Here is a 15,164-nt window from a genome sequence, read left to right as displayed (position 1 = left end):
TTGTTTGAATGGTTAAAAAAAAGAAATAAATAAATAAATTGTTACCGACTCTTTAAAGTTTCTGCGGCGGTTTTCTGCGGTGGTTTCTGGTGGTTTCTGCGGCTTCTCTGCGGCTTTTTGCGACTTCCTCTCATACACTCGGCTACGCTGTCCTTCCATATTTTCTGCGGCTTCTAATATTTTCAACGAAGTCCATTCAAATTTTATGCGGCTTTTAATATTCTGCGGTGGTTTCTGCGGCTTTGCGGTGGTATGAAGGGTACGTAAGTACACGTGTAGAAGCGAGGGGCATTATAAACACTCTGGTTTTATATATCTCTGCAGCCATACAAAGTCTTTGCTGTTTGAGGAAGATCGCAGTCCAACTATGCTGAGGAAAGATCGCAGTCCAACTATGCTGAGGATTTGAAGTTTGCGAGTTTGATATATATACCGAAGATACCGTCGATGTGTTCTGCTGCACCACGCCAACCCCGATGTGTTCTGCTGCACCACGCCAACCCAAATCGCATTTTCATGCATGTTTTTATCATGCGCACTCGTAGGTTTAATAATTTTGATTCGCACTCATTGTTTAGGTGAGATTTGGTTAGTTATTGGCATTTGAAAATTTTGAGTGAATAAGTTTATTTGCACATTTTGGGTTTTAGATCTAATTTTCTGCGGCTAGGTTTTAGATCTAATCTTCTGCGGCTAGATTTAGATCTAATCTTATTTTCTGCCTTATTTCTCTGCGGCTGGATTCTACGGGCAAGTAAAATATGGCTCCGAGCTTCGTCAAAATTGCTGCTAGCTCATCCGCTTTTGGAGAGAAAGCTCCTGCCCATATTGTCAGTGAAGCCCCAGCTCCCATTCTCTAGGTGGTCTAGGCCTCAATCCATGAGGCTTTGAAGTTTTCCGAAAGTGCCGTAATCTGCCGGTTCAATGGTTTTTGGCCACCGCTGACAGCTCTCCACAATTGGACCTCAGAGGTATGGAACCCTGTAATTTCTAATGAAATTAATATCTACCTCTGTGCCAGGGGTTTCTTTATAGTAGATTTTGAAAATCTTGAAAGCAAAGAATGTGTTCTAGATTCCGGCCCTTGGTTTTGGGAAAAATCAGGGCTATTCATGAAGCCATGGAACCCATCATTCGATCCCTCTACAGTGGTAATAACCTCAACACTAGTTTGAGTGAGATTGCCAAGCCTACCCTTGCATCTCTAGAATCTCTCCTCACTAAAAGCCATTGGAAATGCGATTGGGAAATTTTACTGCAAGTGCCTAGAAACAGAGGAATATCCCAGAACCACCTATGCACGCATCTGTGTGGAAATGGACTTCAGCGCCGGATTCCCAACTGAAATAAACCTAACAAGTAAAGACTATGTGTGGAACCAGAAACTCGATTATGAAAGTGTCCTCTTCAGATGTCGATCCTGCTTTGAGACAAGCCATCTAACCAAAAATTGCCCAAAAGCCTCCCAGAAAAATTCTGCTAGAAAAAACCACCATAGATCTACATGGTGGGAAGGAGCACAAAATGAACACTACACTGTCATCAAAGAAGAATACTCTACAGAAAACTCTGAATCACAAGAAATAGGGAAAAAGAGAAACAACTCTCAAGACAAGCAGGGAGAAAGCCCCGCCCAACAAATCAACAGTTATGAGGATTCGAATATCACACAAAATAAATCTTCATTTAACAGCAAAGGAGATCTCCTAGACCAAACTTCTTCTCCAACTATCTTCAAAAGGATGAACACAATAGATCGCGAAGCTAAGACACCAATGTCCCAAGAACTAGAAGAGATGAAGAAGATGCAAGATAAAGGAAGTTGGAAGACCGTAGTGAAAAAAAAAAAAAAGCTACAGCACCAATCTCGCCAAGAAAGACAGGAGCCAGATAACTAAAGACTAAGAAAATTATAGGTCCGATAGACCAATTTGGTCTCAGTGGACGTTAACCATCATCATCATTTTGATTATAGACTATAGAGACTTAAGTTATTACATATCATAATTTATTGATTTTTTTTATAATTTAATTCTAGGGTTATTGTGAATTAAATATTAAATTGTGTATGAGTTTTGTTTTTACATAAGAAAGTAAAAATAAAATCAGGCTGCACTTTTTATTTAAAAAATAATATTGTTTAATTATTTTATGTTTTAGAGTTTTTGGCTAAAATGTTTTTTGTTATTCAAATAGTGTTTTAGAAATGAATTTACTACATTAAATTTTCTTGAAGTATTAGGATTATGCATCTCACAAACTTGTTATTAGAACAAATCTTTAATGATTTTGAAAAAAAAAGGTTAAACATATACCAAAAACATAAAAGCCTTTCAAAGATATTCAAATTTTATAATTTTATTTTGCAATTTTTTTGTGACACTAGGTCATTATGGTGACATTGAGTCTCTTTCACATAGATGAGTAAATCTGGGGTATTGAACCTCAAACCTCGTGATATATAACACTTTAGTTATAAATAATTTTATTTTATTTTATTTTTTATTACATATATTGGTATATATTATTAAAAATATTTTGAAATACTTTATAGAAATTAAATCTCTATCATCAATCTAATAATTATTGATAATTTCCCGGATGCGGGTGTTAACTACGACAGTTAAATTGATTAAACGGAGTGGCGGCGGATGGGGCGGCCACAAAGCCCTCCGCAACCTTTCCAATGCCACCCTGAATGACATTCATGGCACCTCGCAAGAGCCATTTAACACCTGCACTAGTAGAAGCAAGGCCATTACCCACTTAACGCACCAGAATATGTCCCACCAAAAAAACATTTAAATAGTTGCGCTTATAATAAACTACACTAACGCTAAAATGTGTATAACCAAAGCTTACAATCCAAACGAATTCTTATATAAAATATGTCAAAAAATAAAATAAAAACATTTAAATAATTGGGCTTTGCTGGCTTGTTTTTATATATATATATATATATATATATATATATATAGATTGATTGTATTATCTGTAAATCAAGTGTAAATCAGTTGTTTGGTTTAAATATTATTAAGAAGAATTAAGATAGAGATACATATAAGATAAAAGTTGCTTATCAAACAATCCTAATAACATCTTTTCGCACACGTATACCTAAGACCAGACATCAAACGCGGAAATTTTAGTCTGAAAAGTGGAGATTGTCCATAAAATGCGTAAGCGTATAGGAAACCGGTGACAGTTAAAACATTTAATTACAAAATTCCAGGTCTGATCAGTTGTTTTATGCCCGATCCCCTTTTGTTTGCTATTAGCTGATAATATTTTTGTAATGTAGATGGTCTACTATTGCTTCGTACCTACCAGGAAGAACAGACAATGAGATTTAGAACCTTTGGAACACCTCTTTGAAAAAGAGTCTCATGCTTATGGAGGCAGACTCGCTTATTGTGAGTGTGAAATGGAAATTTGATGATGGTGTTTCATGTTTGTCAGCTTTTATGTATAATGTAAATTGCGTATGGAAATGGGGAGGTAAGTTAAAATGTGGTTAGCTAGAGAAAAGGTAAGCACAACAGCTCACTAGTTTAGCTTTATAGCTCCAATTCAAGTAATTCTTAGAAACCATAAATTTTAGAAATCACAAATTTTTAAAAATGATGTTCCAAACAAAAATTATAAATTGGGGAAACATAGAATACTTACAAGTAAAAATATTACTAGAATTTTTATTTTATTTGCAATTAAAAAATACAAAATAATATTTGCAATTAAAAATTACAAAAAATATGACATATTTGTTAAACCCTAAGTAATTAATATCTTAAAATATATGTAATTACAAAACTTAATTTTTGAATGTATCCATGTCATCTAAGGCATGCTTATGTACAATTGTTTAAAATGCCATTTCTATATCTTTAAGAATGCAATCTAGGGTTAGCCATACCATACCTTTTTTTCACGTACTAATGGGAAGGTCCCTATTAGGGATAAATTATTGTTATTAAATATACACATATATAATAAATTCATATTTTTAATAAAGATGAATAAGAGAACTGTCAAGGTTTTATAATTATTGAAAATAAAATAAATAGTTTATAAAATATGTCTCAGTAACTAGAGAATGGCAGTGCTTTAATTTTTCTTCATATTCCCTCTTATGTTTATAAGAACTCATTTCCAACTAATTGACAAAAGAATGGCTATAGTTAAACTGTCAAAGAATGGCTATAGTTAAACATAGGATAGATTGTCTACTTTAGTATTTGTCTCTTCCTAACTAGAGAATAACACTACGATTTTTCTTCGTATTACCTCCTATGTTTATAAGAACTCATTTCCAACTAATTGACAAAGGAATGGCTACAATTAAACAAAGGATATATTGTCTACCTCAGTATTTGTCTATTCCGGCGATAAAGAGTCCATCCCAACCGACAATGGCTTATATTTTGGGTTCCGGCAACTTCACTATCCTATGCTGTCCCATTCCCGTGGATGTAAATTCATTCAGAGTCATTCACCTCTCAGAAATTTTGAGCGACATTCAATTTATGTTTCTCATCTTTCAAATTTCATCAATCCATTCATGTTTTTGGTCTATTAAATTTCATCAAGTATTTCCACTCGTCATTCGGATTCTAATCTTCCTCCCGTTGGTATCAAAAATTTCAAAACAATTTTGATTTTTAATGGTTATTTTGAGTGGATTTTAAATTCAAATACATTCCAGTCAATTTTGATTACTTGATACAAATGTTGATTTCAAATAACTTGATACAATTTTTTAATGGGATTGACCACAATATAGTGGTTGATATATATTAATGGGTTGTTATCTTCAACCTTTTGATGTAGTTAATAGATATGTGAAAGGTGAAAAATGGCATAGAGTGGATTAGTAGACCATGGTTCTATAGGGTAGTTGATGGTTGCCTATTGTGGAAGAAGGTCTATGAGGTTGATAAGGTTGACCATGATCAACCATTAATATGACAATTTGTTTATGTTTCATTAATGGTTGAAGAAGGTTGTCGAGAAAATGTATTCATGTTACATTGCTAAAATAGGATGACCATGGATAAAATTGATAACCATGTTTCACCATGGTCAAGCTTGCTTGACCATATTTGGACATGGCTCACTATGGTTAAATATTGTAAGTTATTATTGATCATGTTGTCTATGGTTGAATATGGTTAAACATGGATGTACATAGTTAGCCACGACTAAGCTTGTTTGAACATGGTTGAACAAGGTTGACTATGGTCAAACTTGGTGACCATGTTTTACCATTTTTGAGCTTTCTTGACCATGATTGACCATGGTTAAGCTTATTCGACCATCACTAACTATGGTCAATATATGGTTGACTATAGCTAAACATTGTAAACTAGGGTTATAAGCATTTGCATATATGCAAATTTAGTTGGCCATCTTGAGCATATTGACCATGGTTTACCACAAATAACCATTATCAATCATGTTAACCATGTAGACCATCATTGACCATGGTTTGACCATGTTTGGCCTTGGTTGAACATGGTTGGCCAACTTGACCATGGCTGACCTTGTTTATAATTGACTATGCTCGACCACCTATGAAAATGGTTAATATTGTTTGACCTTGGTCAACCAAGGGAAGATCATGGTTGACTCAATTAATCATAATTATCATATTGTTAATGGTTTTGCTTATTGTATTGTGACATCATTTTTTTGTCATATGCCAAATGGTGATAATAATGCATATGAAGGGTGGAAAGTGACGTCAAACGACACATATCAACCACTTTATCAATGTGGTTGTGCTAGTTGAAGACGAATGTAAGTGGAACAAACTAGTAGTGAATGGTTGACTATGGTTAAAAATGGTTGACTAAGGTTGATAATGGTTGACCATGGTTGCCAAGAGTTGTTGATACTTGTTGATGGTTGACTATGGTTGAAGAGGGTTAATGAGGTTAATGAGGTTGACCTTCATTAGCAAGGTTCAACATGGTTGAAGAGTGTTAACCATGGTTGACCAAGGTTGACCATGGTCAACTATTAATGTAACAATATATTTATGTTACATTAATTTTTACCATTATTAGATTAATGTTTATCAACCATGGTTAACCATGATTGAGCATGGTCAACCATTATTGTAATAATGTATTTATGTTACATTAATATTGATCATAGTTACATTGTTACAATAATGTTGACCATGGTGGTCCATGGTTCAGTTTGTTTGACCATGTCGAAACATGCATGAGAGTGGTTGACCATGGTTAGGTATGGTCAATGTATGCTTGACTATGGATGAACATGGTTGACAAGACATGTCGATATTTAGGTATAGATGACTATAGTTGACCATGGATGACTAATATATAGATGTGTATTATGGTTTACCATGGTTGACAATGCTTAAATTAGTCAACCATTTTGACCATCGTTGAACATGGATTTAACATGTTTGACCTTTGTTTACCATGCCTTTGCCATATTGACCATGTTTCCAACAATTCTCTATCATTGACCATGGATGCCAATGTGTGAACCAAGAGTCCATCATGGTTGGCTTAGCTAAACATGATTGCCCATTTTCTTTGTTGTTCACATTGTAATTTCGATGTTTGTTCCTCACGTTGTGACATCATCTTTTATGTCCAATTGTAAAGACATTTGTGATTCATCCCATTGTAATGCCAATTGTTGTTAGTCACTATGTGACATCATATGTTGTTGTTCAGCACACGGTGAAGTCACTTGTTGTTCGTCACATGGAAATTTTGTTTATTATTCGTCACACTTAAACACCAATTTTTTTTGCAATTTCCATGTCATATGTTGCTTGTCACATTGGGACATCGTTTGCTTTTCATAAGATTGCAAAATCATATTTTTTTCATCACATTAAAACATCATAACATGAGATTTTTTGTCATTCGTCAGAGAGTGACATTGATAGTGTTTATCACATTGACACTGATTTTTGTTTCTCATTAGTCTGTTGACTCTCATAGACCATGATGCTTATGTTTCTATGGTTAAATATGATTAATAAATTTATCATTGTTGACCATGATTAACCATGATTGACCATATCAACTATGCAACATTTTTTAAGTACAAATATGATCTCACTCATTCTTTTTCATATTAACATTTTCAATTTTTTTGTCGTATTGTGATATTATTTGTTATTGGTTACATTGTGAAATCATTTATATTGCAACGTCACAATGAAATATCAATTTTGCATATTAGATTGATATGTCAATGTTTTTGTTTATTAAGGAATGTATTAAAGCCTTCTAATGATTGTTAGTGTCAATTAATGTCTAGTAATGTGTATACATTATTTTACATTATTATGTAGTTATTTGTACAATTATAAATGTATACTTATATTATGAATGTAATGTTATTAATGTATTATTACAAAATTAAAATGATGTTAAAATAGTTGCGGTTATATAAGAATTAACGAAACATAAGTTGGCTATAATAAACCCAAGAAACATATATAATCATAATCAATATATATAAATTAAGAATAATATAACCACAAACAAAACAAAATTTATTAGGCCAATAGGCCTTCCTTTGAAAGAGACTTTCGTCGTCCTTTTCATTCTAAGGTTGACACCTGGCATTTTTTTTCAACAATAGCCAAATTGACATCTTGGTATTTTTCATCTTGTAGTTTCGCATTTGTTAATGCCACTGTGTGCACTGTTAATACATGGATTGTGGAATGTGTGCCCAATCTGCGTGTGGTGCGGTGAACGTGTGCCCAGGCTGCGTGCATGCTCCTCTCTGGACGATCTCCAGGATTAGTACCTAAGGAATCGAACCCCACTCCAGCGTGATTGAGACCGAAAATTTGTGGAAGGTGAGGGAGTTGTGGCGCACCTGGTGCAATGAGACAAATCGACGACGAGCAGAAATATTCCACCTCATTGACATGTGTTTAACTGTATTCGTCATGGTCTTCAGTTACGGGCGGACAGAATGGTGGGCATTTTAGTTATGGGCGGAGAGTTTGAAAACAAAATCTACTAGGCTTTTCTTTGCGATTCTTCTTCTTCTGCTCGGGGTCTCTTTGGTGAAATTGTTTGCGCAGGAGGAGGGCTGAGGGCAGGGCTCGGCTCGGTTTGGCAAGAGTTATCTGAGGGTTTTTCTTTTTCTTTTCTGCGTCTTCAGACTCGGGCTTGGAAAATGGCGTCACAGGACAGCTCAAAAATGCAAGAGGAAGGGAGTGGGAGACAAGTGTTGGAAGGGCCCATTCACTACTAGAACAACTGCCTTCGTTCTCGCAACCACCTAGTTTAGAAGAAGTTCAGTGAAACTTTCTCGACAATTTGATAAATTGACCAGATTCAACGCTTCCTGGTATTCACATCATGCATTTGTCGTGATTTACCTGCTTCTCATTGTCATTCCATTCACCTTTTCTTCGTGCGAGATTGGAGGGAGAAAACCATAAGGACATTTCAACTTGTTTTCTGTTAATTCTAAACTACATGTCTAACTTCGAAGTAAAACGCCTTGAAATGTATTCCCTAAAAGATTGAAAGTAAGAAATGAATATCTAATTTCGTTCTAAAATGCTTCAGAATTTAGCTTAAATGAAAAGAAACATAGACAATTTGCTTTAGAATTTGATGATGTTTATCCTCTCAGAAAATTCAGGGCTTAATTTTTGACGTGATTTGAATGTGCAGATTTGGATGTATATTTCTATTCAGGTGCTTTTATATTGCGGCGAGCGCACACTGAGAGCATTCAGAGCAAGGAATTATGCTGTCAATATTGTCAAGGTCATGTAATTTCTACTTCAGATATGCAATTTTCTTGTATTATCTGTATCTTGAAATCCTTTGCAAGCGCAATCAACATATCTGCTTTATTTATTTTGCAGGTGGTAGTTTATCGCAGAAACATCCTGGCTTTGCATATGTCAAAACCTACAGGCTTCGAGTACAAGAGTGGAATGTATTTATTTCTCCAGCGCCCCAAGATCTCGCCTTTCGAATGGTAATTTTAGAACATACATTAGAATTTATCAATTGATAAGATATTTTAGTGTTTCTTCCATGATTCTTACATTTTTTTCTGAACTTTCTACATGCAAGAATCCATTCTCGATCACCTCTGCTCCTGATGATGAACACATTAGCGTGCATATCAGAACAGTTGGAGACTGGACACAGGAGATGAAAAGAGTTTTCTCGCAGGTGATTACTAATTTATTTCCTTTAGCTTTAAGATGAAGTTTCTTTGTCGGTCGTAAGTTCTAATCACAGATCTTTGCAGACAATGGAGGCCCCTACAGCTGGAAAAAGCAGACTTCTGAGAGCGGAGCGTGAAGTTTCTTTGTCGGCTGTAAATTCTAATCACAAATATTTGAAAGATAATGGAGGGAAAAAGCGGACTTCTGAGAGCGGAGTGTGAAGTTTCTTTGTCGGCTGTAAGTTCTAATCACATATCTTTGAAAGACAATGGAGGTTCCGACACAAAATTACAAGAAATATGATGTGCTGTTGTTGATAGGGCTCGAAATTGGCGCTACTCCCTTCATAAGCATTCTCAAAGACATGTTAAATCACATGAAAATCGCAGATTCTGCTTCCAAAAGGAAAAGGAAGGACCGGGGTCTGACGAACACTTATTTCTACTGGGTCACAAGGGAGCAAGGCTCCTTCGACTGGTTCAAGGGGGTCATGAACGAAATAGTAGAGATGGACGACAGGGTTATATAAATGAATACCAAATTTTTCTGAATTGAAAAATATAAACGAATGTTGGATGTTTGTGAATCCAGGCTGCTATTGAAATGCACAACTATCTGACGAGCGTTTATGAATAAGGCGATGTCAGGTTGGCTTTAATTACAATGGTGCAAGCTCTGAATCATGCCAAGGCTGGAGTCGATATTCTCTCAGGAACCAGGGTACATATATATATATATATTCCATTATCGCTGTAGTATTACATTACCTGGGGGCTGTAGGAAGCCATTGTTTGAAACACCCGCTGGTCTGCAGGTCAAGGCTCACTTTGCCAGTCCAAATTGGAAACATGTTTTCTCAAAAGTTGCTTCTGCTAATAAAGACAAAGACGCCAGAATTGGTAAGTCAAGCTTTCAAAATTTCTGACAAACGTAGGGAATTATGGCTCCTTTGAGAATCACCTACTTATATTAACGTTGGTTGAATGCAAGGGTTTTCTATTGCGGGCCTCTAATTTTGGCCAAGGAGCTGAGAGCCATCGCCAAAGATTACAACCACAAAATGAACACTAAATTCAAGTTCCATAAAGAAAATTTCTAACACATGCAAGCTGTTTACATTATTTCAACTTACAGGGCTATTATATTCTAATTTTTAGTAAAAGAAAGGTAAGATTTGATTTCATAGGCAACCATTTGATAGCTGGACGTGAAAGAAAGAACACAACACACGCCTTCCTGTCTTTTTCATCAAGATAGCAAGACAAACTGTGATATAAGTTTGACTGAGTAGACTCCAGAATTAGAGACCTGTCCTTATTTCCACCGTTAGCCATTGTCTGTAACAAGAAATAATAGATATGCATTGTAGATAGATGGAAATGGTATTGCAAAATATAATGCTCATACAATTTGCACTGTATAAGCAGGGGAAGATTCCATCTGATCTGAAATGTTTCCGGGTCCTCGTATTCGCAGTCAAAAGGTCTCGAAAATTATATAAAACTATAATTTAAATTATATTTTATTTTTATTATTATTATCAGAGATAATTTAAATAGGAAATAATAAATATTAAAATTGATAATCATTTTAATATTTTATTATTATTATTACTTTATTTGTATTAATATGTTTTTAAAAGTAAGTTTCTGTCATTTATGATTTATAAAAAGTTTTTTTTGAGAAATTATATAGACATTTTTTAGGTTAACTGGTTTCGAACCACTAATTGTGGTTCATAATCATTTATGTGATTTATTTAAAAACTTTTTTATGATATTTTTTTAATTAAATATTATTTCAATTTTTAATTTTTAAATTTGATTGATTTTAGCTTATAATTTACTTTATCTCTATTAATATTTATATTCAACTTTTAATCTTTCAACTCCATGCACATCTCAAGTAGTCTTTAACTTTTAGTTTTTCAATCTTTTCATCACCTCATCAATCTTCAACTTAATTTTGATTCTTCATTTTTATGTACATGTTTGTTTGGCTTCCTCCTATGTTATATTTTTCATGCCAATTTGTGTATACAATATTTTTTAGCATTAATCTACACACTTTCATTTTCTCATTATCTTTTTATGCAGTCGGTCTATAAATCACCTAATTTTTATACACATAGTTTATTGACCTTATCCAAATATTTGTTGCATTTTTTCCTCTAAGCAAAATTTCATGCTATAACTATTTGCTTCTATGCATATAAATGTTATGGCACCCACACTATTCCTTCCTGTCTTATCTTTGCACTTTGGTTCTCACCTTGTATAATCTCCTTGTATAACATGATTTCTATGCTTATAACGAAACTTGTCATGGATTCTCCTATGCCAACTTCGTTTTATATGGAAAACTTGGTTTGTCCTTACACTAATTCTACATCCTCATTCCTACTCTTTCCTCTTCATTATTTCTACATCATCATTCCTACTCTTTCCTCTTCATTATTTCTTATACAACATCTCAAGTACCTTTGTGTTGATGTCAATGGTTTTAGCCTTCCTTTTTATCAAACATTACTTACAATGAACAATCCATCTTTGAAATTTCCTTTCTTCACAATATTTTCTATATCTTCTAGCTTCTTTCTTGGCATTCACTTCATTCAATCGATCTAAACACTCTCTTATATTTCATTTGCGTTATTTTCACTTCCTTCTATAAATGTGAGTTCACATTATAAAAAATAAGTGAAATATCAAACTCTTGGTTACTCCACCTCATTTGCATTTTCACCAAACTTCCTTCAGATCCTACATGATCTTATCTTCTCCAGGTTGAACTTAATGCATGTACCTTATATGGGATAATGCTCTTTCCTAAATTGTAGAATCACTTGATTGACAACGCCAAAGGACTTAATTTGGTGCACATGTGTTTTGTCCTTGTACCTCATGTTATTTCCCTGTTTGTAACTCTTCTTGAACCTGTACAAATATCTACCATACCAATTCTATACAAGATCTATCATCAATTCTCCTCTTCAAATCTATAATAAAATCTACTAAGTTTGCTACTTCGGGGTTTGGCTTCATTTCACACCTATCCAATTGAATGGAGTAGATAATGTGAATTTTTTCTCTGACCTATTATTTAACCAATTTCCTTATGCTCGTATTGACAACTCTAATTCAAGTTATCTTTAACTAAACATATTATCATATTTCCCAAACTTTTTGCAGCAAGAAAATGATGCCTATTCATATCTAAGGCCTCTTAGTGTTCTATTTCCCTGAGCTTTGGTTAATGCCTTTGAATCTTAAAAACAATCAAAATTTGAAAAGCTACACATATTTCTTTCGAATACTGTGTACATTGTAAAAAAAAAAATGAAAGATCAATTATGGCTTGTAAATCTCAAAAAACAACCAAAATTTGAAAATTTATACACACATTTATTTTGAATAATATGTACATTGTAAAAAATTGAAAGATCAATTAAGGCCCGTAAATCTCAAAAAAAATCAAAATTTGAAAAGTTATACACATTTTTTTTTCAATAATATGTACACTGTAAAAAAAAAAAAAAAAAATATATATATATATATATATATATATTAAAGATCAATTACATACATATGATATGATAGTTATAACAAATTGAAAGACCAATCTCTCCCAGACCAAAAATGACGTGGAAATCTAAAATTATCCGTAACAATTCTTCAACTGTGTTAATATTCAATTTCCCATGGTAAGGCAGAAAATTAAACCAACAACTTAACACTTAGGAGTGTCTTAACAATACAAATCATGTCTACAAATGCATTCCACTTAAACAAATGAGTATTTATATTTTTATTAATTTTTCATCAAGATTTCTTAATTTTTAATGTTTATTTCTTTACATAAAGCCATTTTTCATTACATGAGACAAGAAACGTGAGATTTATTTCTTCATTATTGAAATACATTTCAGTTTCTTTGCCTTTACATATAAACCACTCTTCATTATTTTCACTTTGAACGAGCATACAAAGTGGATCCATTTAACAAATTTGTGTGGATAACTTTCTTTCTTCTTGGTAGAGTATTTGGATTTTGCTCTATGTATGTGCATAATTATTTCCAAAGGCAATTTATTTGTGTAATTGGCTTGCTTCTCCCTCCCTAAGTATTCAATCTAGTTGGGTAGAGAAACATTGTCAAATGGTAGCGGATAGTCATGGTGGTTATTGCCTTGGTCACTAGAAAGCTTCGTAGATGCTTGGCCATCTATAGAGGTTTCTTAATTTTGGGTAATTAACTTACTCTAAAATGAAATAAGACATTCAATGTGTTCAGTGTAATATAGATATAAACAAAACATCTAAAGAAAAGTAATTGCACAATAATCCAGTCCAAGAAAACGAGGTTTTCCACAAACCAATTAAACCTTTCAACCTTTTCGGCTTATTTGCTTATATCAAACATTTGTGCAGGGTTTCAACCAATTAACATTTCATTTAGTATATATCTACAAATCAGTGATTTTAAGATCAAATCCCACAAAGCAATTCTATACCTGCTCTTCAAATTCTTGTGAAGCTTTTGAAAGCAAAACCAATGAATTATCAATATAATTTTACCATAATAAAAAAACAATTAGAAGGCGTTTAGCCAGCTCAAATTGCTCATCTGTTAGACTTGAACCAACATCTCTTCTAGAGAAATTCAACAATTCTAATTTAATAATCCTATCGTCCTCCCTTTGTACCTTTTGGGACAATTGCTAGTATTTAGGCCGATAGGCCTTTCTTTTGAATCAGTCGACCTCTAGTTTTTGTCTACACTTCTCGTGTCTGTTTGACATCTGTGCACATATCTCCACTTGACATATGTGCGCACCAGTCTTACGCCAAAGTCTTTTACGCCCGAGTTCCAGGAAAGTGCTTCGTGGAGTTTAAGGCACTGAATATGAGTGTTATGGTGCACGACTGAGACTCTATCAATGGAAGCGACCGCCAATGGCATAATCTTTACTGCCAATTCCAAATCGACGATCCCTTCATGCATACTCTTGATACCCTGCTCGCAAATCTGGAACAAAACACGGGCTTCATTGCAAGTCACGACTACAAGTTGGGGTTTGCAGAGCCCATGTCGTGATCTGAAAAGTAAAACTGACCTGCTGAGTGCTCAACACCCAAGGGACCATCTCCAGCCCACCCTGTCACAGTGACCATATCCACGCAATGGCTGAAAAGCTCAGTGCAGACAACAATGCACTGGCAGTATCGAAGCCTCTTAGTATATGCATTTCTGAAGATCTTAAAAGTTAAAATGCCTTAGGGCGAGGTCTGCAGTTCGAATCTCCAGGCCGCCTTAGGGCCTTCCTGAAGGAGGCAGATAAGCAGCACCTCGTAGGGGATGGAGACGAGAAATATCTACGCGGAGAATGCATTAAGCATTCCATCATGCTTGTTTTCATGGCCTCTGCCTCAGTTGCAGTCTTTGCCCCTGAAGCTCTGCCTGTTCTTCTTTCATCTCTTCACAGCCGTTTTCTCCTCTTGTCCACCAAGCTCTCTGTTTATAAGCTTAGGGTGTTTGAAGAGTTCCAGGAAATTGGGAAAAAGTTTCAAATCTCAGGAAGCCAAATTCACTTGGCATTAGCTGGAACTATAATTGGCCTTAACATCTTGGCCCTAAGGTTCTTCATTCTTTTCACTCTGAGGGACCCAATGATTCCAAATAAGCCAAGTGTTTTTGCTGCTATAGAAATTTCTCAAGATTTCAAAGCCCAAAGTGAGTCGGAAAGCAGTGAACATATTCCAGTAGAGAAAACTCTCTATTTTGAGAAACAAGACCCTCCCAATGCCTACAGGGAAGCACACTACAATCAGGCATTCTCTCTGTCTGAGTGCACCGACTGCCTTGCCAAAACCGTCAGTGATATCTGGATCTATTGCGGCCTTGCCATCGGTGCTGAGGGTGACTCCACTAACTATTCACTGCACTACGAGCAGTACCAATTCTTAAT

The 15,164-nt window shown here is 34.6% G+C and overlaps 1 pseudogene; it reads left to right on the top strand.

Annotated features, from left to right (window-relative positions):
* The first annotated feature begins 761 nt into the window (after positions 1-761).
* Positions 762-10,295, top strand: LOC149144386 (respiratory burst oxidase homolog protein F-like; annotated as a pseudogene).
* Positions 10,296-15,164: the final 4,869 nt, after the last annotated feature.

Source organism: Pinus tabuliformis, chromosome X (assembly GCF_031772625.1).
Source record: "Pinus tabuliformis cultivar Carrire ecotype Pingquan chromosome X, CPIR1, whole genome shotgun sequence".
Taxonomy (NCBI): Eukaryota; Viridiplantae; Streptophyta; class Pinopsida; order Pinales; family Pinaceae; genus Pinus; species Pinus tabuliformis.
The sequence above is the reverse complement of the archived record's forward strand: the minus strand, read 5'-3'. Positions and strand labels throughout refer to the sequence as shown.